This window comes from Salvia splendens, chromosome 19 (assembly GCF_004379255.2).
Source record: "Salvia splendens isolate huo1 chromosome 19, SspV2, whole genome shotgun sequence".
Lineage (NCBI taxonomy): Eukaryota > Viridiplantae > Streptophyta > Magnoliopsida > Lamiales > Lamiaceae > Salvia > Salvia splendens.
In genome coordinates, this window is record NC_056050.1 from 7699554 (window position 1) to 7724730 (window position 25177).

At 40.8% G+C, this 25177-nt stretch overlaps 1 long non-coding RNA gene and 1 pseudogene across 1 annotated transcript; both read right to left on the bottom strand.

The window, feature by feature from the left end:
• Positions 1–5518: 5518 nt before the first annotated feature.
• On the bottom strand, positions 5519–8462 carry LOC121778957 (annotated as a pseudogene).
• A 13933-nt stretch (positions 8463–22395) lies between these two features.
• Positions 22396–24101, bottom strand: LOC121778741. Its single transcript, XR_006045715.1, has 2 exons — positions 23780–24101; positions 22396–23685 (listed from the first exon to the last, which is right to left on the bottom strand). It is a non-coding gene; the product is annotated as an uncharacterized LOC121778741 (long non-coding RNA).
• Positions 24102–25177: the final 1076 nt, after the last annotated feature.

Sequence of the window (25177 nt, forward strand, 5' to 3'; positions counted from 1 at the left end):
ATGCACTACCTAAACCAAATAATGCACATACGTATATTCCAATAACAACAATTTGTTAGTAATGTCTACGTACTATACCCTAGCCCCTAAGCTTATTAAACCCTTAGGGGAAACAAGAAACGTGTGTCAAACATCATAACATGGTACATCTTATTCGTATGCATTGCAGTTCACATATTGTGCATTATATAGTTAATAACATCCATTACTCGTGACAATTTGGTGAATTATTCGTATCGTTTTATAATTTGTTATTAATGCGTACGTACTATACCCTAGCCCCTAAGCTTATTAAACCCTTAGGGGAAACAAGAAACGTGTGTCAAACATCATAACACATCACATCTTGTTCGTATGCATTGCAGTTCACAAATTGTGCATTATATAGTCTATTATATCCATTAATTGTTACCATGTGAAGATTACATACGTGTCTACGTACTATACCCTAGCCCCTAAGATTATTAAACCCTTAGGGGAAACAAGAAACGTGTGTCCAAACATCATAACATGGTACATCTTATTCGTATGCATTGCAGTTCACATATTGTGCATTATATAGTCAATTATATGCATTACTCGTGACCATGTGGTGCATTATTCACAGATACCAAAATGTGGCAGTTACTTTTCCATCAAATGTCAATAATAACCCTGTAATGCATACAACCACCTTCTATAATGCAACACGGAACCAGTTTTATAGAATCAATCTGATCCGTTGATGCCTTAGATCTAACGCGTAATATTAAGAAGGAAAAAGGATCTAAGATGTGAAAAGGAGAATAACGCTCCCATATATATATATATATATATATATATATATGATTTTATTCAATGTCGAACTAATTCTAAAGACCAAACCAGAGAACAAATCTCAGCCATCTATTTTGTAAACTTGTGGTTTTAATAAATTAACCAAATATTATTTTTTTAATGTTACAAAATCGGCTGAAGGGTTAATTGGGAAACCAATATCTCTGCAGTTTGTTTTCCCTTAAATCATGCCAAGTAATTATGGAAAATATATTCAGAATCTGCTTATCTATGTAAATCGCGATTGTTTTTCAAAATCTGCCTTCGATTTCCATCGTGAATTAACGCGACCGTGCCTCAAATTTTATACTACTATTGTATTGTTTACCGATGGAGGACAATTCACAACGAAAAACTTTTGGAGCCTGGAGGACGATTCTCGCCAAACAATAATTGAGAACGATTCTCGACGAACAGCGAACAACAATTGAGGCCAGTTCTCGACGAGTTGCAATGGATAACTATTCTTGACTTACACATTTTGAGATGGAGGAAGACGAGGAGCTGAAGCCAAGACGACGACGTCCATCCATCCATCTGATTCGAATTGGAAAAGCTAATACGAAGACGACGACATCCATCCATCTAATTCAAATTGGCAAACAATGAACTGAAGCTGACATCTGATTGAAGAAGTCGGCGTTGAATTTTACACGTTAGAAGACTCGTTGTTTGACTCAATTGTCACCATGAATCGTGAATCAATTTTGATCTTGAATAAATTTTAGATGTAATTCCCAGCTTTTGAACTTCTTTAATTTTACGTAGTTGAACTATATTATCAGCTTGATGCATCATTTTACATACGAGATGAAGTTTTTATGGTATTTTGTTTTAGTGTTATTACTTTTTGATTTTTGATACTCTGGATTGACAATGGATTAGCTCTTTTATAAAGATTGGTTATTCATTTTTTTCTGTTTAATTTAATGTGTTTTGAATTACAATATGTGATGAAGTCTTTTGCGTTGTTATTTAGAAGCGTAGATTTTATATAATGAAGTTTTGATGCGTTTATTCTAAACCTATTTATTTATATAATGAACTATAGTTGTTGTCCTTGTAGTGATTATCCGAGTAATTTGATTGATATTGATGTGTTTATTGTTGCATTTGTGTTTCATTGATAAAATATGGCCTTTTTATTCTATACAGTTTGTTGTCGTTTATTATTTCTTGAGTTGAAATAAAATCTCAGTCTTATGAACAGAATACTTTTCGTAATGAAGTGTTTTTTGTATTTTGTATCATTGTGGTGGTATGTAATTGAAGCAAATTTCGACGGAGAATGACGAAATGAAATACTCCCTCCATCCATGAAAAATATGACACATTGTGAATGTCACGGGTTTTAATGTGGAATTGGTAAAGTAAGAGAGAAGGGAAAAGTAAGAGAGAAGTAGTGTTAGTGGAATTTGAGGTTCATATTATTAGTAAGAGAGAGGGAAAAAAGTAAGAAAGAAATTATTGAAAATTTTCATTTTTTAAACGTGTTCTATTTTTCGTGGACAACAAAAAATGACTAATGTGCTCTATTTTTCATGGACGGAAGTAGTATATTTTAACTAAGATGAAGTATGTATACACTAATTTTGAACATAATTAAAAGTGTGGAAATATAATATCATTTTCAAAAGTATGGTAGTATCTTTGCTCAAAAATATAAACCAAGAAATACATTTCTACTTCTTTAGGTAATATGCTATCATTTTTCAACATCAATATCATTGTATTTGCTTGTCTCTTCGTGGTATGATGTTGCAATCTCGGGTCCGGTCTACAGGATTGCCCACCCTAACCTTTGCACTGACGGGAGGTGCAGTTTAAGTACGAAAACATAAAACAATTTCTACACTTCACCATATCATATTCCAACCACAGAACCATATTGACAATTGAAAAGGATAAAACATAAAAAGCTAATCTATGGGAGCCCACCACAAATGCACTAAAAATGAACCAATAACTATGCTTAAACGAAGTTATTATGCCCTAAAATGGCCCAAACTTGGAAGAAAGGAATGCATATTATAATGTTATAATTTCATCCAAAAAATGAACACAATTGAAATGAACCAAATATGAAACAAATCACTTCATCTTATAATGTTATAACTTCATCTAATACTGTAGCAATTTCATCTTATAATGTTATAACTTCATCTAATACTGTAACAATTTCATCTTATAATGTTATAACTTCATCTAATACTGTAACAATTTCATCTTATAATGTTATAACTTTAATCGAGACTTGAAAACACGTCAGTTAAGATTGAGCAAATTTGCACCCTCCAGAAAAAGAACAAAATTTGAAATTACTCAAATTTTAAAGAAAGCTTATCTTATAATGTAACAATTTCATCTTATACTTTTATTACTTCATCCTATAATGTAATAATTTCATATTCTAATTTGAACCTTCCCAAAAAATACTCCAAATTTAAAACGAACCAAATTTGAATCAAATCACTTCATCTAGTAATATAATAACTTCATCTTATACCGTAGTAACTTCATATTATACCGTAATTACTCATCTCTTGAATAGCTTTCATGAAATCCAAAATCAAAACCAAAACAGTTAAAAAAAAGAGTAGACAACAACTGAATCACCTTAGAATGTAATCCTAAAACAACAATTGATTTATCTTACTAGTCGTTTCCCCAAACACGTGCGGCAATCTTGGGTCTGGCCTACTGGATTTCCCATCCCCAACCTTTGCATGAGCATTAGCTGTTTTACTTGTGTTTAATAATTTCATTACAAAAACATATCTACACTTCACCGTGGAACAAATTCAAACTGCAGAACCATCTTTACACATGAAATGAACAGAAAAAACCAAATTGGAACTCACCACAAAATGCACTAAAAAATTAATCACTACAAAAGTATGGACTCACTTTGTCTTATAATCACATTTTTTCATCTTATACACCCGAGAAATGGAAACGTTATAGCTAAAATAAACCAAATTTGAACAATGCAAAACAATAACTTCATCTTATGATATAATGTTTTCTTATTTTTACGAAATCACTTCATCTTATACTGTAATCAGTTCACCGTATAGAGTTAAAATGAACCAAATTTGAATCATCAAACAAATCGAAACTCATATCTTGTAGATCACTGAGAAATCCCAAATTGAAAACAAAAAATGTAAAAAAAATGAAGAAGAAACAGAACTATAACTCTCTCAATTTCAATAATAGAGACCCAAAATTAAAATGACAATTTTGGTTAACTCACCAAAAGTGTTTGGTACAATTTCGAAAACTAGAAATTTCACAAACGAATACCTGGGTAAGTTCTCTCAGAATGCAAGCGGCGCATCTGCAATGGAAATTTTACGCAAATTTAGCCATGGATTTCGAAAATGAAAGTTAAAAAAATCAGATAAAGCTTGAATCGTTGAATTCCTTGTCTACCATTGTGAATCTCATCAATGAAATTTCCGCCGCCTGGTGATGAAGTAACGCCGGTGGATGAAGTAACGATGTTGGTGATGGATGAAATTTCCACCCCCTGGTGCAAATTTGGAGAAGAAATTAGGGAGATGAATCTGTGAATGGGTGGGAAGTTGATTTGGATAAAAAAAAGTAATGCACAATTTTTACCCCAGATTTCAAGGACATACCATGTGGAAAACCGTCTGACCTAATGTGCTATGACTAAATAGCCCCTAGGATGAAGTAAAATGCTCTTACAATGAATAACATACATCATCTTCACAGTATCTCATCTCAGCCGTTAAAATCTAAATCTAATGGTCAATATTTAGTCTCTAGTTCTACACTAAGAAGGTGTTGTGCATATAAGGGGACCATATATATATATATGCTAATGTGATTGTGATTTTATAATTGCAAATTTGCAATGAAGGGCTAGTAGGTGGGAGCATAAAAATTATCCTTTTTCATGCATGCATAGTGTTTGGTGCACTCCACCATATCACCTAATATAAAATTAGAATAACAACAGAGGGAATATGGATAAAATTGATAAAAAAACAGAAAATGGCATGTGATTTGACTTTTGAGAGACTAAAGCCGTGTTGAAGCATCAAAAAGAAATAATCAAATTCCTTGAAAGATCATCTTTTACGGGTAAATGAAGGGTTTTAGGATTTAGTTAGAATCTCAAAGCAGAGTCATTAAATAGTGAGACCCCTGAAACTGAAGGAAACAATAGGACAACTGACTTTTGTCATTTCTTCATATCCTTCTTAACTACTTATGTAGGAGTATTTTCTATCCTTTTTCAGTATGGAATCCAAATTTTCATAGTAATCTAAGCAGAGAATATAATAAGATCCATCATCACAGCTATTAAAAAACACCAAAACCTGCCATACTCAAACTAGGCCATAAATAATCATAATACATTTAACAACTACTCAACTGCAACAATGTTAAGATGCTTAGATTATCTAGACAACTAAGATTAATATTATCTAAGTGGCTTCATATCATTTCATCAACATAACAACCTTCAATTTTCAAAATCATGGAAGCAATTATAATATCGCACATAGTAAATATGAATAAGTACATCAATATAATAATATATAAAAATCAAAGTCGATCTCACACTTCATAGTAGAACTAAGTGTTCTTAATCATCTCCCAAGAAAAAGTGCAATAAGTGCATTACTTTGAGTCTATAGTATATATGGTTCTATCCTACGGCGAACGTTCAAATAGTAGATGCGAACATTAAAGGATGTGTGTCTGATGGTGATGATGCAGAAGCGTTCTTGTAACCACCTGTCCATGTGTATTCAATGTCTGAAATCATCGTGGGCATGTCTTCAAAGTCTCTTATGTCTCTCGCATCTTCAGATTCAACTTTAACACCAGTCGACGTTTCAAATATCCTAGAACATTCCAATTCAGTAGCCACTTCTTTCATAGTCGGTCTCATTCTCCCCTTCAAGTTCAAACATCTTTGTGCAAGCCTCGCAACTGGTGCCACCTCTTCCTTTCTCTTTTTCCCAAACACGAGGATCTAAAATCGTGTTCAAACAAATTTTTTCCATGCATGTTAGAAATCGTGTAGCTAGACTTCCTCTTCAGTTCTATCAAAAGATATTGGCTTTTGCCCAGTAAGAAGCTAGACCAAAACTACTCCAAAGCTATAAACATCACTCTTTTCAGTGAATTGACTCAGACTGAAAATACTCTGGATCTAAATAGCCAAATGTTCCTTTAACCAGAGTAGTCAAGTGAGTTTGATCCGCAGCAATGGACCTCGAAGTTCCAAAATCTGATACCTTGATAACATATTTTTCATCTAGAAGGATATTAGTAGACTTGATATCTCTATGATAGATAGGCATGGAAGATGCAGAGTCCCATTTGGCATGAATTCATAGACAAGCAGCAGAACCTCTGTCTCTAAACAACCCAACAATTTGACAACATTCCTGTGATTGATTTGCGACAATATGACCACCTCATTAATGAACTGTTCCAATTGGTTCTCTTCAACCAACTTTGATTTCTTTATGGACACAATCTTAGGGCATCATTAACCCCGTCCCCATTTCCGGCTCCAAGTCCCCTCCACGTCATCATTCCTCTACAGTTGCGGCCCAGGTCCCAACTGCTGTAACCCTGCAGGTTGCGGCCCGGGCCGCAACTAATATATGACACTATTCACAACTCCAACCTATTTAACTCGTAAAATAAAAAACGCTGGAAATTTATAACACGGAAAGTTTAATTTCATCGAATACTGCAAAATTACAACTTAGAAATTTTAAAACTGAAAATAAAATACATAAAAACATAACGTCAATTCTGGAAAACATTGGTGTGAGTCCAAATTTCTTCGATTAGATCGGCTTGGAGGCGAGTGTGTTGTTCCTCTTGGCGCATCGCAGCTGAACGGGCCATGACATTGCGGATGTCGTGAGGAAGGCCCTGCACGGGCGGCTCGGTGACAACGTAGTTGCTCCCGGTGCTGGCGAGCGGATCGTCGCTCTACAAAGTGACGTTATCTTGCTCGTCCTCAACGATCATGTTATGCATTATGATACATGCATACATTGTGTCGGCGATGTTTGACCGCTGCCAACCACGGGCCGCTCCCTTCACGATAGCCCACCGCGCTTGGAGGACTCCGAATGCACGCTCGACATCTTTCCGAGCCGCCTCTTGCCTTTGGGCAAACATTGCCCTCCGATCGGTTGTCGGAGCTGTGATAGTCTTCACGAACACGGGCCATCGAGGGTAGATCCCGTCTGCCAGATAGTACCCCATACTATACCGACGGTGGTTGGCCGTGAACTCTACGTTCGGTGCTCGCCCAGCACACAAGTCGTTGAACAATGGAGACTCGTTCAACACATTGAGGTCGTTGTTGGACCCCGCGACACCAAAGTAGGCATGCCAGATCCACAATCTGCAATCGGCAACGGCCTCCAACACAATCGTGGGATGTGTGTGTGCCCTTGTGCCCGCTAGTGTATTGTCCTCTCCAAGCCGTTGGACAATTCTTCCACTGCCAGTGCATACAGTCGATGCTTCCAAGCATCCCCGGGAAGCCGTGGGCCCGCTCGTGCATGTCGACCAACTTCCTAACGTCGTCGGTCGTTGGCTTTCGCAAGTACGTATCCTTGAATGCTTCGACGACTGCCTGACAGAATCTAGCGAGGGACTCCCGGCCAGTAGGCTCGCTTACATGGAGATACTCATCGAACATATCTGATGTAGTTCCGTAAGCGAGTTGACGAATGGCAGACGTGCATTTCTGCAACGTCGATATACTTTCCCGGCCCACAGCATCGGTAGTTTGGCAGAAATACGGGTCACGAGCTACAACTGCGTTGACAATGCGTAGGAACAACGGCCTCCGCATCCGGAACCGGCGACGGAACATCTGATCACTCCATCGCGGATCTCTAGAGAAATAATCCGTGAAAAGCCGCAAGGAAGCTTGTTCACGGTCTCGGTGAATATACATCCGGGTACGTGGTACCCGGGTTTGTTGTTCGTTCCAAGCTTGAATAACAGCTTGGTAGCGTTCAACTTCGTTGTTGATTTCTTCTTGGATTGCCGGTAGCGCCTCTGCTAATGACCGGGACATTTGATCTTCGAATATTCTTTGACGTGGAGGCATTTTTTCGAATTCTAGGAAGAGATTTGAAGTTGAATATGAAGTTGAATGTGTATGAAAATGGAGTAGTATTTATAGAAAAAATTTTCGAATTAAAAAAAAAAATATTTGGTTGCGGCCCGGCCCGAGGAGCGTGTAACGCTGGGCCGGGACTCAACAGTTGCGGCCCGTCACCGTGCAACGCCGTCCCAGGCCGGGACGCGGGACGCGCGACAGGCCGGGAACGCGGCCCCGGGACGGCCTGGGCCGTGACTCTCCTCCGTGCAACGCTCGGGACGGGCCGGGACTCGCGAGATACGGCCCGGCCCCTTGCGTTACAGATGCTCTTACCATCGGATAACATTCCTTTATAAACCGTTCCTTGCCCTCCATGTCCAAGAATTCTGCTCTCGTTAAAGTTATCAGTGGCTACCTCCAACTCATTTGCGGGGAAAACTTTTGTTTTTCCAAGTACCCCTTCATTGGTTTGTTGTCGCAAGAGAAGGCCACCATTTCGTTTGAAAAATTTGTCTTTAACCATTTTTTGCTTTCTATCTTGGAACACCTTATATAAGCCAAAGCACATTAAGAGTAGCAGCCCAATCCAGAGCCCATGCCTAAATGCAAATATAGTCATGTGAAAACATAAACCTGCAACCTTATTGAATTGCATATATGATGATGATTTTATTGTTACCTTTCAAGATAAGTGCTTTAATTTTGGATGGCGACTGGTGAATGCAACCTGTTCCATCTTTCTTCCCATCACCTGTTACCCTCCTATACTAGGTTTTGAAATTCTTGGCTACACTGCAGTTGTCAGCCGCACAACTGGTGCCATAGATGCTGATTTCCAATCATCATTTTGCAATGCACTTGTGTTATCCAGATAATGTGAGGTCATCATAATCCAAAAACTCCTTTATAAAGGCGTAGCTACATGGGAAAAGCTTTTCACGTAGTGATTTTCCACTCAACTCAATCAGTTGTGCTTCCATCAATTTACCTCTGCCACTGAGTTTAAATCGATTTTAGTCCACTAACAAAAATATACGACCGGGCATGAGTTTTAAGAAATGTAATGGAAAGTGAGTTAAAAAAGTTAGTGGAAGGTGAATCCTACTTTATTAGTTTTATAATAAAAAAATGTAAGTGATAATGAGTTAATGTTAAATGGGGACCACTACCAAAAATGACAAATGGTGAAATGTGACCAATTTTGTGAGACAAACGGAAATGAAAAAATGTGACAAACTTTTTAGGACGGAGGGAGTAATATTCAGGTAAGTTCCAAGTTCCAATTATTTATTAAACAAAACAGTCTATATTTTTTCTCTTTTAAATCTCAAGAAATGGGGGTTAATTAATAAAGTTATTATGATCAATATAAAGTTGCAAGGAAGATATATTTGTGAGTACAAAATTAACTTAATTATTATTCTTTACTAAACCTAAATTCATGATAAAATAAATTTTTTTACTTTAGTAACCCTTTGTCGACAGAGAGGTTAAAGCCCGAAGCAAAAGGTCTTAGGTTCGAGTCTTCCGTGACACGACCTTTAAATTAAAATTTATTTACACATAAAAAAAGACACTCCTTCAGTTTCAACTAAATTGAGTTGTATTTATTTTGAAGATGTTAATTAAGTTGAGTTATTTCCTCTTTCGGCAAAAATGAAAATATTTAATCACTTTTACTTATCACATTTTCTTCTTTTACTCTTTCTTTTCTCTTCTACTTTTTTCTTATTTCTTTATCATTTTATCTTCTTTTTAACTCATTTAATATAATTGCTTAATCTTTGTATTCGAAAGAAATACTTCAACTAAATTGAGAATTCGGGAGAGAGTGAACTACATCACGGATGTAATGTTGGATATCTTTGTCACGCCCGTATTTTCTAAGGATAGAAAACACGGTTGATCGCGACTAGGGGAGGATTAAAGCAGCGGGGAAGAAAGGGGGAAAACAACACAACTCGACCATAGCTCGAAACAAACGGTAATAGCTCGAATAAAATCAGAGTATCAATTCAACAATCAATAACTCCAAATGAAAATATCTCAACGATACACGAACTCAAAAGAAGAACAACTACTTAGCGGAAGCATTTGAGAGAATGAATATGCCACGTGTGAAGACATGACACATTCTAAACACTTAATTTCTTCAACGGTCTTGCTCAACACCCACCGCACCCGTCACGCTCAACCTGCAATTTTTTAAAAGAAAAGCAGGGCTGAGTACTTGATGCACTCAGTGGACTCATGCCGAAATCATTTTATAAAAAGTATTTATCATGCCACCATTGAGTGACCTTGGGGTTTTAACTTTAGAAATCGCCCAAGACACTAAAATCATTTCCATTGTAAAATTCGACTGATCAGTCATTTTCCCATAGATGTCTACCATATCTGATCCATTGATGACAAAGAATGTGGCCACATTCCAAGTCACTAGACCGGCCGACCCGAAAGACGGCTCACGATCTCCATAGGTGTACACTAGCCTGAATAGGGACTCACTCCCTAGACAGACCCGAATTCGATTATCCATTGATGGCAAAAGCCACATCAGATAGGTTCCATAGAATAAAACAAAACACGGCATGACAAATATTCATATCATTTTCACATAAAAATATACTAGGGCATTGCCCATATTTAAAAAGAAAGCCCACCTCGCTTGCTTATACCACACAATCACGACTTTACGCAACCTTTTACTCTTGGTACCCTCGTACGTGCAACAACCCTTGTCAATATCACCAAACAATCAGGTTTTCCATTATTACAATTATCATGCATGTCCTATCGTTCCTTTCATCGTTTTCTTGGATTGTCCATTCCCGAACGTTCATCAACATAAGGAAAAACATGCCATAATACTTCTCAACGTGTTACACATAATCATGCCATAGGATACCTTCTTAAATCATACATGCATCATATAATTCATTAAAACTTAGCAACAAGTGATATTTTCACCTAACAACAAAACTGGCAGAATTGCGCGGTTGGTTTGTAAAAATCATTTAAAATTCATCCGGTCTCCGTTGGGGCTGAAACTTTTCCACAATACAGTAGACACATAAAATATCATTCAATTAAAATTTCACATCAAAATAATCTTTTTAGGTCGGTCAAATCGAAAACGTAACTCCCTGGTTGAGAAAAACAATTTCTGGCAGAACTGCGCAGTCAACTTCAAAAATTCACCAAAAATACATCTTTCGTCCAAATAGGTTGAAATTCACACACCACACAGAAGACACCTTAAGATTTACACAGAAAAAAGAATCGTATAAAAAGGAGTTCGTTTGGTCGGTCAAACATGCGTCGGAACCTACTGTCCGAATACTACATATTTCATGCTCCAAAATTAGAGTTATCCTAAATGAATGCAAGGAAATCAAGGCTGGAAATTGATCGGTGATTACCTTCTTAGGCGGCAGAAAACTCTCTTCTCCAACTCCGTTCTTTCTCTAAATTTTAGTTCCTGATTTTTCTTGATATTGAATTTATGTGTAGAAATATCGTGGGATTGATTGGATATATATATAGACAAAACTGATAGGTATTGATGGATTTGGTGGTTGGAAAGATTTTAGGGAGTATAGATATGGGGAAATCGTTTGGTGATATGGTTTAGAGAAATATATTTGACCAAGTCAACTAGGGAAAGATTTAATTAGATTTATTTGATTATTTTTTTTACGGGTGTTACAATCTTAGTGTAATTGGATTAATTTGATTGATCAACGTGATCATAATGAGACATCAAATAAGTTGGAAGTGCGGAGTGTACACTTTTTTGAATTCGTTATGATTAGACGGGGGTTCGGGGGCAGCGCCCCCGAGTAGCGGGGTCCAAGGGGCGGCGGCCCCTGGCGGGATCCAAGGGGCAGAGCCCTTAGCTGGGGTCGGGCTGTACATAAAATTCTTTATTTCCATTAAAGTTGTTGTACAGAAAATTCATCCGGAAACGTAATTTCCGAAAGTTGAAGGACTATTTTGCAATTTCCTATTCCTGCCAAAAACTGTTAAAAACAGTTATGAAACGAAGAGATGCGACTCTTCGTTTTCAGCCTCTTCGTATGATAAATTTCTGGGTTCAAAGAAAGGAGACATAATCTACATACGAATATCTTCGAAACCTGAATTGTATCCGATAAAATATTGATAGAACCGTCAAATTGATTTGATCTGAAAGTGTTTCACGCCTTTTAGGACATCCGATTTGTTCAGATTTTGTTTAAACTCCCTAACATGTAATACTTACATATCTTACCTAGTCGAAATACGATTATTCTACCAAATGATCACTAAATGTGCTGTCCTTGCCAATTTAAGCTGCCCACAATTAGGATGGTGTTTCTATTCTAAATTTCTAATGTACGCCAAAAATCCGACAATTAATTATCTAAGTTTGTGTAGTCGCTTCTACTCGATACCTCACCAGTGCGCAATCCATAGGCCGGCGCTAATAGCTAGTTAAAAATTTATAGCTCAATAAAATTATAATCCAATTCGCTTCTCACCCATTTAGCCCGCAACCCAAGTTGGGTTAGCATGGTAGATTTGACCTAGATGCAACTATTTTATATTTCATCCGTTCCTGAAAAGTATGAACTATTTCTTTTTAATTTGTCCATTAAAAATATAAACTTTCTAATTTTGAAAATCCAACTACACTACTAATAATGTGAATCCTACTCTACTACCACTACTTTCACAAGCATTTCTCTACATCTCTCTTAGTTTATCAATTATGCATTAAAACTCGTGTTAACCAAATTTTCATACTTTTCAGGGACGGAAGGAGTATATATTTTGTGATTAAACATTTACTCCCTCCGTCCCCTAAAAATAGAATTTTTTTTCCTTTTGGTCCGTCCTCTAAAAATAAAAACTTTATGTTTTATGAACTTTCCTTCACTCTAATAAGATGCAACCACTTGTTTTTTGATAATGGAGAGGTAAGCTTTTGGAGGGTCTGTGGATGTATCGCAGTCGATGTTAAAATAATGGTTAAGGGAGCAATTTGATCCCATGCCGAAAGGATATCGAATCGGTAAGTCCCCGCAACTGTCAGGGCATCCGGCTTTGGCATTTAGAGCGGCGGAGAAATGCGGTGTGAGAATTAGGAAGGCAAACATTAGCTGCAAAGGCCACATATTTAAGAGATAGGCTTAGGATAATATGTACAGCTCAAGTGTGTAACAAAATCTGAGTTTTAAACAACTCATAAGTCTTTAATTACTATCTGAACTAGTAAACATAAAGTCTCCACTGATTTCTAGTGGAATTGAGAATCACAAACACTAGACTTAGTCAATGAAGGAAAGAGATAAGGAAATTATCAAAAGAGTAAATGAATGGTTCTAATATACGAGTCAAAACTGTCAATAGAAGATTGAAGTTGTTTCTTGAAACAAAGCCTAAACATTCAATGGAGATTTCAATTGAGTATAAACTACTCATAAAATTGAAGATTTGCAAGTTAAGTGCTCCTTTGCTTATTAAAAATGAAATATTTTCCTTTTTAGATTCTCCGATTAAAAATGAAATGTTTTCTGAAATAGAAAATAATATCATCTCTAATTTATCATCCTCTTCATTAACTCACAAAACAACACTGCATAAATTTGCGTGCCCAAAACCAAATGTTTCATATTTATTGGGACATAGTGAGTATGAGAATGCAATCAGCTTTAGAAGAAGTGTTGCAAAGTGAATCAAATAAAGTAAAATTGGATAAGAGTTAATCAAACAAGATAAATTAAGTAAAGTTTACTAGAAATAGATCTAGTAAATGTGTGTACATAAATAGACAATATTTCCTTGTATAGTATTGGTTGAAGCAGATAGAAGACTGAAAATTTTAAAAGAATATTACCCTAGCATAATACAATACATTGATTTAATTTTTTTACTATCAAATTTAGGTAGAATCTCGCTGGGTATCAAATTCAAGTCTGTAATAACAACCGACTTAGATTTTTATGAATAGGCATCGGGTCTTTCGCTAGAGTGCAAGAATGTGCATGGAAAGTGAACAAAATAAAAATAATAAGAGTGGAGAATTAATCAAGAAATGTTTACTAGAATTGGAACAAATAAATGTAGGAATGGATGGGAATTAATATAATAAAATTAATCAAGATATGTTTACTAGAAATGGAACAAAAATTTGTTTGTAAACAATAAATAATAGCCTTAATGGAGTGAACTCGTGCAACAACTTAGAAGAAGATTACACATGAGTTTGTATAATATTTTTACTCTTTTATTTTTCACATCAGTGTTTTATTTTTCATATTCGAAGAGCAGCTATAATAATCCATAACTAATCAATAGTGTGTTCATTATTATAATTGAACTTGGCGTCTTGATACGAGCAATAAATTATCAATGAAAAAATTAAGTAGGTTCCGGCAAACACGGTGACAGATCTAGAATTCTTTATTTAGGGGTGCAAGATTTAATTACAAATACCCAGAGCTTTAAAATTCGACATATGATTTTTCTGTTGTTTTATTAGTTTAAAAATAGATAGTTTTTCAATTTTGAATATCTTATATTGTTATATAACCTTGAATTAATATGAACCTTTGAGTGATAATAAAGCAGATCAGGGATGAGAACAAACTAAATATACAAGATAAAATAAACATTGACTACTAATGTGATCTAGACGAATTCAATGGTCACATATAATGCTCGTATAATTATCTTTCATACAGTATATCTCTCTCTATATATATAATAAATACAAGCGTTTCAGCGTTTGTAATATTTTGAGACGTAATTTTCTTTGAAATTTAAATGTGGCCCCTAACAGCAAAATATGTCGGATTCAATTTCGAATTTAGTTCTCACGCTGAATTCCAAGCAATTAAAATTTAATTTTTCCTCAAGAAAGATCCACGAAATCATTCGGACAAATCTATGATTGAACTTTTATGTAAAACAACTCACACATTTTGTCTTCGAAGGTAAATTATAAATGACAATTTATTCATTATAACTGAAACTTTTACATGACAACTGAAACCTGATCTCTTTAGAATTTTTCTGGTTTTCTTTTCTATGGAGTTATCAGTTTTTTTTTTTCATTTGGAGACGGGAGTGATCAAGTTTGGTCGAACAAACTGCATGAATACTTGACTATCTTTGTGATTCAAAATTTCAATAATATTTAGTTTGGGAAATATTTTATTCCTATAAAGTCACCGAAGTTCCTATTTTTGGGAAATAATAATTCCTAAACCCGATTTTTTGTCAATTTTGTTATAATTTGAGTATTAAATTATACTTACGATTAGTTTAGGAGCAAAATCGTACTAGGGAAACGTCGCATGAGCGCATGTTTAATACTAGGATATAGATAACTCAACAGATTTTTTTGATATTTTGTTACTACTATAATTTGATAGTCTTCTTTTTGTTTGCTTTTACCATTTCAAGAACATCAACTCGATATATGAAGTCAAAAAATAAAAAATATACAGAGTCACATGGATAAATAAACGAAATCACGACAAAGCAGCTACATTCATAATACTGGATTGCAACTAATGAAGTTGACTGGAAAAGTCTCCCTCTGGTCTGAATCACTCTCGTCCATTTGTAGGCCAACTTTAGTGGTTTACCAAGTCAATCAAACTGAAATTAAAGATGACATCAAAATCTATGGACTTCTAACATTTTGGTCCCAAAGAATTTTACTTCCCCCGACCCCCATTAATTGGAACCGGTTGACTTGACACAAATTATAAGAAATATAGCAGAAAAGTGGGTGAATATAAGTTCTATATATTTGTATATATTAGTTTTACAATAAAATGTGAGTATGATGGGTTAGTGAAATGTGAAGCTCATTACCAAAAATAGGAAAAATAAGGGTGTCAATTAATGAGGAATGAACGAAAAAGAAATTTGGTGTCAATTAAGGGGCGAGAGGGAGTATTAAAAGGATTAGCCATGGATACAAGGCGAAGAATAATCATATTTGAGGTCTTTCTCTAGCTCCCCTAGCTGCCATAGTGGTTGACTAGTGAACTCGACCACTATTGGTAAAAAGATGTAAAAACAATATCAGTTCTATCCTAAAAACATTAATGTGTGCATAGGATCAAGAACCCAGAAATTAAATACTCCATCCGTACATGAAAAATAGGACACATCGTGAATGATACGGGTTTTATGTGAAATTGGTAAAGTAAGAGAGAAGGGAAAAAAGTAAGAGAGAAATAATGTTAGTGGAATGTGGGGTCCATATTATTAGTAAGATATAAGGGAAAAAAGTAAGGGAGAAGCAGCGTTAGTGGAATGTAGGGTCCATATTATTAGTGAGAGAAAAGGGAAAAAAGTAAGAGAGAGAAGTTGAAAATTTTTCGTTTTTAAATGTGCTCTATTTTTCATGAACAACAAAAAATGACAAATGTGCTCTATTTTTTTGAACGGAAGGAGTAAAACGTTGCTGAAATTTAACAAGTGTAAATAGTTGTAATAGCCGAGATCTAAATTCTCGAGATTTATGAAATAAACACTAGAACTTTAAAGAATGAGAATGAAAGAGTATTTGTTATTTCTTGAGTAAAACATTTCGGAATCCTTCGCAAGTAGGTTGGCCTTCATCACCGGGCCGCCTCGGCCAAAACTTTAGAAAGCCCGAGAGGGCGAGACCACGAGGAAAATAGCCTCGGCAGCTAGCCTTAGGCGCTGCCGCTGCCAATACCCAACCAAAATCAGACAGAAACGCACAGGGTTTTAGATGCATGGAACAAAAGACAAACTAGCATCTGTTAAGTAACGAATTCCTTAACGTCGATTTCCAAGTAGTTTAAGATACGAGTTGTTGTCGTTCGTCGAGCGCCCGGTGTCGGGTCGTGACTTAGACGGCAGAATTTGGCAGCCGGTGCGCGAGAATTCTCGTCGACGGCTTAGGGATAGGTTTCTTGATGCAAAAGCTATTGAGCCAAAGTATTTTTATTTCATAGATAGATGATCGAATGATACAGAGGCTCTATTTATACTAAATCCCTAGGGTTGGTTCGACCTAATCCTAATACGTTTGGGAAAGAACCAATGATGAAAACCCAAACGGGGCTTGGAAATCGCCAAACTTAATCCTAAAACATAGCAGCAAAAATTAAGGAAATAAAATAAAAAAACAAAAAAGAAAGACACAAAAGGAAATAAAGACTTCAACAAGCGAACTTTCTCGGCGGCTTGAGCTGATCCCTCGGTCTTAAGTTCCTTCCTGTTGCTGCCGTCGTGCGCGGTGCAGGTGGTGCGGCCGCGCTCTCGACTTCTGCTTCGATGTCCTCGGCGTTGGACGGGTCACTCGTATCAACTCCCCCCTTCTTAACTGCATCCTTGACCTCAAGGTGGAGTTTGGGAAAACGCCTGCGAATCTCCTCCAAAGGCTCCCAAGAAGGCGAGTCCGTCCCGTCGGACCAACGGACCAGGACGTGCTCCACAGCTTTCCCGTCGTGCCACATCACTTGTGATTCCAAAAATGCCACCGGTTGAACGATAGGACGGTCACCTCTAAAATCGCTTGGAAGTGGAACGTGTGAAACCGATCCCTCCCCAGCCACAAATTCGCGCAGGAGACTTACGTGGAAGACGTCGTGGATGCGGCTCCCTTCTGGCAGGCGCAGTCGGTACGCCACTGGTCCTATTCGTTCTACCACCTCAAATGGCCCGTAATAACGTCGTGCTAGTTTGGCCGATAGTGGCCTGGCCACCGAGTGTTGGCGATAGGGCTGAAGTTTCAACCACACTAAATCACCCTCCTCGAACTCCACATGTCGCCGGCGTTTATTGGCGGACTCCCGCATTCTCTGTTGGGCGCAGGCGAGGTTATCACGGAGCTCGCGAAGGAGGGTCCCCCGTTGTTTAATCAATTCTGCCACTTTCGGGGGAGTCTTCGCCGACGGCGGTGATGCCACTAAAAGCGGAGGCTCGCGGCCATAAAGTGCCTTGAAGGGTGAAGTCCCCAACCCTGCGTGGTGGAAACAGTTAAGTGATAACTCGGCCCACGGTAGCAGATTGCACCATGTCGAAGGACGATCTGCCGCAAACGCGCGCAGATATTGCTCTAAACCACGGTTCCTGACCTCCGTTTGGCCATCTGACTGGGGGTGGTAGGCCGTGGAAAAATGGAGTTTGGTGCCGCTGAGGCGGATCATTTCTTCCCATGGTGCGTTTAGAAAAACCGAGTCCCTATCCGAGCCAACGTCTTTGGAAAGCCATGATGTCTGACCACTGTGTTGACAAATAAATGGGCTACTCGTAGAGCATCAAACTTGGTAGGCAAAGGGGCAAAGTGTGCATACTTGGACAGGCGATCCACTACTACCATGATTGATGTGTAACCTCGAGAAGAGGGAAGGCCCGTAATGAAATCCATGGATACGTCTTCCCATACCTGCGAAGGAATCGGCAGGGGCTGCAGGAGGCCCGCCGGTTTTTGAGTGGAGTATTTTGTTGATTGGCACACGGCGCAGGCTTCGACGAAGTTCTTAACATCCTTGCGCATATTAGGCCAGTAGAAACCTGCCGACAGCAGGCGAAAAGTTCGTTCGTGTCCCGGATGGCCCGCGAGAGGTGTACAGTGATGTTATTTTAAGAGCGGCCGTTTGAGTTTGGAGTGAATGCTTAGGAGGACCCGGCGTTTGAAATAAACAAGGCCGTCAACAAATGAGAAGTGTGGGGGAGCCTTGCCCGTCGGAATCTGGTCGATCAATTCACGGACGTCGGGTAATACCGCTGCCTCTTTTCGCAATAATTCGAATATCCTTGGCACCGGCTGGGCGACCGACGCGAAGAAGTCCGCGTCGTCCTCTGGAGGCATGTCGGCGGCCTCGGACTGGGGGTGGGCCGTCGCGGAAGGGTCGCCGACGGAAGTGCCGCGATCGTCATCTCGATGTGACAGTGCATCAGCGGCTTTATTAGTGCTGCCCTTCTTATACTCAATGCTAAATTTGTAACCCATCAATTTGCGCACGTAAAGGTGCTGATCCGGGGTTTGGACGACCTGTTGTAGAAGATCCTTCAAGCTCTTTTGATCACTGCGAATGATGAATTCGCGGCCAAGAAGGTACTGGCGCCATTTTTTCACGGCCTCCACTATCGCATATAGTTCCTTGTGATATGTTGAGGCCACACGGCGACGCGGGCCTAATTTCTTGTTGAAGAACGCAATTGGGTGTTTATCTTGTATTAGCACCGCCCCGATGCCAATGTCGGAGGAGTCTGTTTCCACGCAGAATTGTTTGTCGAAATTAGGGAGGCTTAGGACAGGCGCCATCGTCATTGCCTGTTTGAGGGCATTGAATGCCGCCTCGGCCTCTGCGGACCAGACGAATGCCTCCTTCTTGAGCAGGTCGGTGAGTGGGGCTGCGATCATGGCATAATTAGCCACAAACCGACGATAATACCCTGTTAATCCTAGGAACTCGCGCAGCTGCTTGACCGTTTTAGGCAGGGGCCAAGCCGTCATGGCGATGATTTTTGATGGATCGGCCTTGAGGACCCCATCTGACACCAAGTAACCCAGATACTCCACCGTTGTGCCGCAGAACGAGCATTTGGACATCTTTACAAAGAATTTGTGCGACTGCAGCAACTCTAGAACCTCCGTCAAATGAGAGCAATGTTCTTCTAGTGTCGGGCTGTAGACAAGAATGTCGTCGAAGAAAACGATCACACACTTCCTGAGCAGAGGCTGAAAAATACTATTCATTGCTGCCTGAAACGTGGATGGGGCATTGGTGAGGCCAAAAGGCATAACCAAGAACTCGAAATGACCGTTGTGTGTCCTGAAGGCCGTCTTAAATACATCCGCGTTGTGCATGCGGATCTGGTGGTAGCCCGAGCGCAGGTCCAATTTAGTAAAAAATTTCGCCCTCCCGAGCTCGTCAAAAAGCTCGTCCGCTGTCGGAATGGGAAAGTGGTCTGGTATTGTCGCCGTGTTGAGGGCTCGATAGTCAATGCAGAACCTGAACGTCCTGTCCTTCTTCCGAATGAGCAGGACCGGTGAGGAGAACGGGCTGTGGCTCCGTTGGATAAGTCCCTGCTCGAGCATTTCCCGTACTTGCCGCTCGATCTCGGTTTTCTGAAAGTAGGGGTACCTGTAGGGTCTCACATTGATTGGCTTAGACCCCGGAAGCAGATGGATGCGATGATCGAACTCGCGACGTGGTGGCATGCCTGTCGGTACCGCGAAGACCTGCCTGAATTTTTCCAACACGTGCCGTACCTCAGGATGGGTATCCATCGGAAATTCATCCTCCGGCGGAGCCTCGGTGATCTCACTGTCGGCGTCAATCCGAATAATCTCATAGAACTCGTGGGTTGAAGACCGGGTCGTAAGTGAGGCCAAGGATTGCAGGGATATAAGACGTGGTGAAGGAAGAACGCCGTGTAGGGTCATCCTGACCCCGTTCCTACTGAACTCCAACGTTTTGCCTACAAAATCGGCCGAGATTTTGCCCAGTGATTCGAGCCACTCCATTCCCAGCACAATGTCGGGGCCGTGAATTTCCATAATGTGCAGATCGATAAGGAACTCTACCCCTTGAACTGAGAGCTTGGTTTTCCGCGCAATGTGCGAGCATACCAACGATGCCCCGTTCCCCACGTATACGCGGAAGGGTCGAATAGGGGTTAACGATAACTGTAACTGCTTAGCCACCCGGGGATGAAGGAAGTCATGCGTACTACCTGTATCAATGAGTATACTGACGGTCGTCGTGCCAATGGTCCCAACAACATTAAACGGGCGACCTCTCGCTCCCCCTGCCAGTGCGTGAAGGTGTGACAGGTCTGCTGTTATTATCGTGTCCTCGTCCCCAGCGCTGTCGGACCCTTCAATGATATCTTCCCCCTCATCCTCGCCCACGTACGATAATATTTTCTATTTACATACATGACCGGGAGTCCATTTCTCCGGACAGTGGTAACATAAGCCCTTCCGCGAGCGGTCCGCATTTTCTGCGTTCGAGACCCGAATTGGCCGAAACGCCGTTCTCGGGGCCTCCCTCGCCGTCGCGTCAGGTTGACCGCTAGATTGTGGTTGGGTGAACCCCGAACCGCGCGTGTCGCGGTTGCTCCACCGCCTGCGCCCTGACTGGTCTTGGCGTTCGGTGTGCGACGCCGCCAGCCGTAAGGCCAAGGCCATTGCCTCCGCCAAAGAGCGTGGTTCCTTCAATTCTACCTTCTCCCGGATGGGTTCCTTGAGGCCGGTGATGAAGATCGGGATTAGAGCCTCGTCGGACAAACCCTTCACCCGACTAAGATAACGCTCGAAAGCGTCGCGGTACTCTAATACTGAACCTGTGTGCACCAATTTTGATAGAGGACCAATACTATTGCGAAAGCTTTGCGGATCAAACCAGTGACGTACGTCCTCCAAGAATTCCCTCCACGTCACCACTGGGTTATTTTCACGGTAATTGAAAATCCATTCGGCTGCCGGTGGGCGAAAAAGCATGACCACATAGTGGAGGCGCTCAGAATCGGGCATTCCCAAGTGGTCGAAGTAGTACTCGACCCTTGAGATCCAATTCGTAGCGTCTGCCCCGTCAAAGTGGGGAGCCTTCATAGAAAGCTCCTTTGGTCTCTCCGCCCTGTGTGTCCCATAGTTGTGCCGTGGTAGAGGTGAGTCCCACGATGTCGGGTGGCGGAACCCCCGTTCAACATCCCCCAAGGATCGATCCCGCGGCCTATCCCAACACGTGTGATGCCGAGGCTCGGGGCGATCTTGGTACGTCCCATGCTGCGGGAAGCGGCCTTCGCGGCCATAAAGTGCGCGTGCTGTGCCCCGGCGGCGACGGATATCCCCTCCACGGTCTCGGCGACCGTGGATGAAAGGCCGGGGGACCTCGTCGTCCATCTCCCAAGCGTCGCGCGTAGAGGGATGCCCTTCGTCTTCCTGTTCCCCCGAGAGATAAGGGTTATCGGGTCCTAGGTCACGCGTCCCCTCCATCTTGTCGCCTCGCCGACTTGTCGAGTTCATCGAGCATTCTAATCGGTCCAAACGAGCCGGAATTTTGTCCAGGCCGGCGGAGGAGACCACCACTGTGCCATTAACATCCGAAGGCGGTTCCTCAGTTGCTGGAACTTCTCGCCGCGGAATTCGCGGCGGGTCGTCGCCGCGCGCTGCGCTCGTCGCTGTGCTGCGTGAGGCCCCGCCAATCACTAACTGTGAATTGCCACCGGTAAGGAGTCCCGGCGGCGGTATACGATCATCCAATCCAGACATAATGAGTACGCAATGAAAGCACCAGTTGTTAAGTAACGAATTCCTTAACGTCGATTTCCAAGTAGTTTAAGAAACGAGTTGTTGTCGTTCGTCGAGCGCCCGGTGTCGGGTCGTGACTTAGACGGCAGAATTTGGCAGCCGGTGCGCGAGAATTCTCGTCGACGGCTTAGGGATAGGTTTCTTGATGCAAAAGCTATTGAGCCAAAGTATTTTTATTTCATAGATAGATGATCGAATGATACAGAGGCTCTATTTATACTAAAACCCTAGGGTTGGTTCGACCTAATCCTAATACGTTTGGGAAAGAACCAACGAAGAAAACCCAAACGGGGCTTGGAAATCGCCCAACTTAATCCTAAAACATAGCACCAAAAATTAAGGAAATAAAATAAAAAAATAAAAAAGAAAGACACAAAAGGAAATAAAGACTTCAACAAGCGAACTTTCTCGGCGGCTTGAGCTGATCCCTCGGTCTTAAGTTCCTTCCTGTTGCTGCCGTCGTGCGCGGTGCAGGTGGTGAGGCCGCGCTCTCGACTTCTGCTTCGATGTCCTCGGCGTTGGACGGGTCACTCGTATCAGCATCCTACATTAAAAGGGGAATCAATAGCATTACCTTTCCAAGGAGAAGAGAAGGGCTTGGTTTAAAGAGGGAGAGTCAGCCAGTACGCTGCCCTACGGCAGGTACACTCCACCCCAACCCAACAGCCCTACCCCAGCACGTACCTGCAAAACCACACAAGAAAAATCAGTTAAATTGCAGCATAAAGAACAGCCAGAAACTGGGGCTCTGTGGCAGCCACTATAACCTCACGAGTACACCCCCATAAGCCACCAAAATCAGTTAGAGAGAAATCAGGGGCTCAGAGTACATGCTCTGCAGAGAGGGCAGCCAGCTGCACAGTCTATGGAACCCTTTTTCTAGCCAACAATAAGCTTTTGCAGCTTTCAGTTACACCCCCTCTATGAAGGGAGATAACCCCCGGCCTCTTCCTCCCTCACCACAAATCAATATCAAGGCAGTAAGCTAAGGAGAAGGAGAAGGAGCCGAGTCAGAGACAGAAACCGAAGCAATCATAGCAGATAACCCCTCAAGCCTCAATTTCAGTGAGTAACCAACATCCTCCCAAAGTGATAGATCATATTACGCATATTCATGGAAGAAAACTTAGGCACAACATACTAGGCCTCTAGTCAACATAGCATGCTCAAGATGTAGGAAAATGTAACTATCCACATCTCAACACTTGGTCACATGATATCACAACAAGAGGAAATAAGTAAACACATTAGAGCCCCAAAACTCCACCAAACAACCGAATAGTAGCTCAAGAACTTAAAACCCATGTCAAGAGTAAAACACATGTAAAACAAGTTGTGAAACTTATCTCAGGGGCATAGGTCCGTTGAGGACAGCTTCTCGGCGGCTCCGACTAGAGGAAGCAGCCCCGCCCCTCATAGAGTCCACTGATAGCACAAACGAAAAGTCCTAGAATTTACAGAACAGTAACACCTTCAACCTAAGACTCAAGTGTCAAAGATGTAAGAGCTATGGTGAAAACAAAGGGTGAGTGCCGCCTTACCTGTCGAGGAGGACGATTCCGGCATAGAGGGGGCGAGAGAGGGGGAAAACTGGACGGAGACGGGGGATTAGCCGCCGGCGACACTGATGCATGGAAATGGTAATAGTAGGATAAAGGAATAAACGCACAAGGCGAATTGAAATAACACGTGTGCACATGAGAGCAGCTTGGAAAAAATTGACACGCGTGAAGATTAGTTAGTTATTAGTTAGTTAGATCTACCATTTCTAGTTAGTTACACAGTTAGTTACGTTAGTTCACAGCTATATAAGCTGTAGCTTCTTCAGTTGTAACTCTCAATCATCGAATTAATGCAAGTTGTTTCTTCTTCCTCACTCTCATCTCCTTCTCATAGTTCCGTACGTGTTAGTGCAATTCCGGTCGTCGTTCCAATCATCGGTGACCCCGATTCTGTACCAAGTGGTATCAGCCTATCCGATCCGACTCCTGTGATGGTGTACACTCGCTCCGGAGATATGCGGCGGTTAGAGGAGTCAGTCAAGGCTACCATGGCTGAATTCTCTGCGAAACTCACTGATTCTGATCGGCGCCGAGAGGAATCTGAGGAGGCGCACGATCTTACTCTGAAAGAATTCCGGAGGAGCTTCTAGCTCTTCAACTGCAACAAAATGAGATGATGTCTTGCTTTGTTCCGCCAGCGAATGGTGCTCCTAATACTCAATTTGCTGGTGGTGTTCAGCCTCGACAACAATACTTTGCTACTCGCCAATCTAAGGCTGGTTTCCCTATCAATGGAGAGGACTTAACCGGCTGGATCTTTCGTTGTGATCACTTCTTCGCGGTGGATCTAACGCCGGAAGAATCAAAAGTGCGTTTGGCAGTGATTAATTTTGAAGGCCGTGCGCTTCAATGGTTTCAAAATTGGGCAAAGTATCAGGAGAGGGCGATGACTACGCCGTGGCCAACATTTCTGCGAGCTCTAGAAGGTCGATTTGGAGATCAATTACTTGGAGATCCCATGACCGAGCTCCTTGCCCTCAAACAAACTGGTTCATTTGCTGACTACCATGACCGTTTCGAACTGCTGCTGGTCCTGTATCTCTATCTGAATCTTACGCTATTAGTCATTTCATTAATGGATTGAAACCATTTGTGCAAAAGGCTGTGCGAATGTTCATGCCACAAACATTGATACATGCTTATGCTTTAGCTCGACTTCAGGATCTATCTACTACTACTAGAGAAGTAATTCCTCATAACACTAAACGATTTAGTAGCAATGACTCTAGATCTACATCTAATTCTACACCATTACTCCCCACACCTACTATACCTGCTGTTAAGACTAGTACGCTATGATGATCCAGAGAAACGTGTGGTTTCTGAACCCATTATGATGACCCAAGAATTTTGCTATTTCGATTTTGCTAGTCCTTG